Genomic DNA, 4,492 nt, shown 5'->3' on the forward strand with positions numbered 1-4,492 from the left:
TGGGGCAGCTGTGGCCTCAGACGGGCAGACTGTCTTCAGACGACTGGGGTGGGAAGGCCAGAGTCCGCAGCACCTGAACGTGGTCTGGAAGGTCACAGGCTCAGCCCCACAGACTCTTGGCCCCAGGAAAAGCCAGCTTGTCCTGCTTGTCTAGGCCTCAGGGCAGGACTGACCTGACATGAATCTCGGTTCTCCTCACTTGAGAGAATCCCGGGGACCACAGCCCCTTCTCCAGAGGGCTGCCTCCACGTCAGGCGCTCTGCATGGGCTGTACATATACTATTTCACTTAATAACAGTTTTTCCTCAGCTCTGGCTGCTGAGTGGACTTTTGTTTGCATCTCGCAGGACTGTCCCTTGAAAGCCCATTCTTGCCAAGAAGAAGGATTTTCTGAGTTCTAGGAAGAGAGGAAGGGCCCAGGCCCCCAGAACCCCATGTGCAGCCAGCCTCCTGGGGTGGGAGGGCCCCCCTTCCCCTGCGGTGACCAAGCCACAGGCAGGAGATGGATACGAAGTCAAAAATATCAGAAACCCTGGGCTTGTACTGCATGAGCCATGAAGGGAGAACAGGAGAGAGTAAAAAGCTGACACTTGTCCAGAAGGACACCTGGGAGTCCCAGAACATCCCAGGCACGGAGGACAGGAGGCTGCAAGCCTTCAGCTCCAAAGAATAGGAAGAGGCGGGGGAGGGACCGTGCAGGTGGGAATCTAGATGAGCCTGAGGAATGGTCCCCTAGCCTGTGTCCAGTGCACAGGGGACCGAGGACCCGAGGGAGGGCTGTGGGTTGGCGGAACATGCGAGTGGGCTGGAAGAAACCTGGGGAACAGCAAGAGTATCTAGAAAACTCTTCCTCCTTGATAAAGAAAGTCAGCTAAGGAGAAACGGTTTTGCCTCTCAACCGGCTCTGTGTTGAGGTGATGGCAGGTGCAGCAGCAGCCACCTTCTGACCAGAAGAGGACAAGCCTGGGGAGGTCACCCCCAAAGAGGAAAGGGGCCCAAGTCCCCAGTGATATCCCTGAGGCTCTGAACTTCAGAAGCACTGCCTGTGGACTTGACAATGTGCATTTAGGAGTTTAAGTCCTTTTCACTAGGATTCTCCATGCCCTGCCCTCCAAAACTTCCTGATGACAATGAACCATTTCCTGCTCAGACGCGGAAAGTTTCTCTCCTACCGAAGGACTTAACTTGCTTTTCCTGGAGAAGGTAAAGGGAATCACTAGCACCAGCCAGTGTTGCAAGAAGTCGTCTGAGTGGGACGGTTCCTGTGAGAGAGAAAACCACTTGGAGGTATTTCATGAGATGAAGGGGTCTGGCTAAACCAGGCTCTGATGGAGGCCGCCGGGAGCGATCTGGCTCCTGAGCCGAGGCCCACGGGAGACCCGGTTTCCTCGTGGAATCCTGGCACTGAGAAGCAGAACAGATCCAGGAGCCTCTCTGAGCCTCCGGGCTTTCATCTCCGGGTCTGGAATAATTACGGATCCGGTTCTCTCCAGGGCGGATGGGAGAGTGCAGCCTGCTGAAAGACAAGCGTCCGAAAGGCCCAGGCCCCCAGAACCCCGCGTGCGGCCAGCCTCCGAGCTAGCGGCCATGGGGTGTTCACATACCGAACCGCTTTGAGGAGGACGACCAGCGGGATGAGAGGCTACTAGGTGAGCACCCGGGTGGCTTACTGGGTTTGAGTGTCTGCCTTTGGCTCAGGTCATGATCCCAGGGTCCTGGAATCGAGTCCTGCATCGGGCTCCCTGCTCAATGGGGAGCCTGCTTCCCCCTCTGTCTCTCCCCCTGCCTTGCTCATTCATTCTCTCTCTCTCTCTTTCATGCACAAAAATAAACAAAATCTAAAGGAAGGCTACTAATATCCTCCTCCCCGGACACCAGCTCGAGCCACACGCTCTCTCAGAACCCAACCTCCCCCGCTGACAAGAGTCCACGTGGGCCTCTGTGTCTCACCCACAGGCTGGGGGGACCCCGGACACGTCTTGCCCACCCCCTGAACCTGTCCACTCAAATGCCCAACCACAGCCACCTGCTTCTGCCCTTTCCTTCCTCGGCCCCCCTGGGCCCAGCTCCACCTGTCTTTCCTTCCCGCCCCGCCGTGAGGCAGGACCTGCGCAGCTGCCCAGCGACCCTGGACCCACCACCGAGAAGGCTGCTGACGGTTAGCTCTGGTCCAAGCAGAGAACTCATCCACGCGCCAGGCGACATGCAGAAGCGCAACGGGTTAAAATAAATCCATTTAAAATACAAAACTGGGTTGGCTGTTCATGCTACAGTGTGTTTACAAGCCTTTAGAAACACTATTGAGAAAAAAAAAAAAAAAGGAATCAGACTCCTAGCTCTTGGTCATCGAAGAGAACACGGGTGCTCTCCACCAGGTTCTGTGTTTAACTTCGGATTATCACGGTAGCAAGCTTAGCAGCCATGGCTAAGAGCAGTTTTTCTGCCAAATACTTGTTTATATCCCCCAAATTATAACTGCTACGAGGAATCGGGAAACATTCACTCAGAAAACGTCCCTTATTGATACGGAGAAATAAAAGGCATTGCCCAAGGAAGAAGAGCCGGGCAGGGCCTGACCTGAGGATGGCACTCGGGAGAAACAGAATCGTGCCAACCAGCACCCACCCGAGGGCCGACGGACCAGCTGAGCTCCCTGGGGACACCCAGCGCCTGCAGGATTTAAAACAATAAGTCAGTAAATAAATGAAGGTGATCCACGAGGGTGGCTCACCATTCTTGCCGTCCGCCATGAGATGCTCCAGGAAGACAGATGGGGCGGGGGAAGGAACAGGAATGCTGATTCATTTTACCCTGGGCCTCTCTCGATTTGCCGGCCAAATAATACATTCTGGACTTGCAAGCTCTACAAGAAAGCCTGAAAAGGGAAGGGCGAAAAAAAGGAACAGCCTGGGACAAAACTTCAACTGCCAAGCGGAGAGCCTAAGCCGTATGCATGCCTTTGTGTGGGTTGGATTCTATTTTCTCTGGGTCCGATGGGTGATTATAGCACCCAAAGTTTTCCAAAAAAACGTCAGACGCGTTTACCGCAGCAATTAAGCTGTCTGCCATCTGCAAGAGGCTTGGTTTCAGGTTTGCTGGAGTTAAATATATTTTGAAAAGAAAAAATTAAGACTTGCAATGTTTTGCGTATCGGTGGGGCTCCGCGGCGTGGGGCACTGGAGAATTTTCAGGGAGAGAAGTTCTCCCTGCAGGATTTGCGCAGCGTTGGCATGCTGGTATTCCAGAACCCAAGAACACCCTGAAAGTGATTTATTCCTTAAGAAACACTGTGCCTAATCGTGGGGTTGGTGAACTTAAAACTTCACCGGGAAATTCAGCCAAGCACTTGAGAGTCGCACGGTATACTGTCTTCCCCAATGGCAAGTTATTTTCAGAAAACCAGACTCAAATATTAACTGAATGTCACATTCCCGCCCCACGGTTTCCGTAAAGTAAATAAATGTCAAAAATGATGAGAGTAAAACCTGTGGTTTAACATTCTGAGTGTCTGCAAAGCCTTATATTCTTTCCAGAGTAGGTCCCAGATAAACTAAAGCTTTCACAAGAGAAGGGGAGGCTTGTCTACATCTGACCACACCTGGGAAAATTTCAATTATTTTCAGTTGCCCAACTTTGGCCTGGAGTTATGTTTTATTCTTTCTTGAGGGAAGAAAATATATATATTTCAGGAAGCAAAAAGGCATTGTTGAATTTTACCCTCTGCACGAGGGGGGGAAAAAACCAATGTGTCTTCCTCATTTTTTCCAGGAATGAGTGACTGGAGCTTTTTCTCATCTTCAAGCAGTGGGATGCCGGCAAACCAGCTCTCTGAGAGGACATTCAAAATCTTGATGGTAGCATTTGCCAATTTCCGTGATGTAAATATTATTTAATATTATAATTATTGCCCACAATGTGTATTCTTCATCCGATACGTGTAAATAAACTTATAAACATTGATAAACTTCCAATTAAAAATACAAACAATATAGAATACTACTCGGCCATCAGAAAAATGAAATCTTGCCATTTGCAATGACGTGGATGGAACTAGAGGGTATTTTGTTGAGTGAAATAAGTCAGTCAGAGAAAGACCGTTATCTTATGACCTCACTCATATGTGGAACTGAAGAAACAAAACAGGGGGTCACAGGGGAAGGGAGGAAAAAATAAAACAAGACGAAATCAGAGAGGGAGACAAACCGTAAGAGACTCTAAATCATAGGAAACAAACAGGGAAGGGGGTGGGGGGAAGGGGTAACTGCGGGCTGGGCATTGAGGAGGGCACGTGATGGAATGAGCGCTGCGTGTTGGATAAGACTGATGAATCCCTGGGGCGCCTGGGTGGCTCAGTGGGTTAAAGCCTCTGCCTTTGGCGCAGGTCATGATCCCGGAGTCCTGGGATCAAGCCCCGCATCGAGCTGTCTGCTCAGCAGGGAGCCTGCTTCCTCCTCTCTCTCTGCCTACTTGTGAACTCTGTCTGTCAAATAAA

The 4,492-nt window shown here is 51.1% G+C and overlaps 1 long non-coding RNA gene across 1 annotated transcript; it reads left to right on the top strand.

The window, feature by feature from the left end:
* The first annotated feature begins 827 nt into the window (after positions 1-827).
* Positions 828-3,927, top strand: LOC116597414. Its single transcript, XR_004288593.1, has 3 exons — positions 828-1,649; positions 2,105-2,963; positions 3,769-3,927. It is a non-coding gene; the product is annotated as an uncharacterized LOC116597414 (long non-coding RNA).
* Positions 3,928-4,492: the final 565 nt, after the last annotated feature.

This window comes from Mustela erminea, chromosome 1 (genome assembly GCF_009829155.1).
Source record: "Mustela erminea isolate mMusErm1 chromosome 1, mMusErm1.Pri, whole genome shotgun sequence".
Taxonomy (NCBI): domain Eukaryota; kingdom Metazoa; phylum Chordata; class Mammalia; order Carnivora; family Mustelidae; genus Mustela; species Mustela erminea.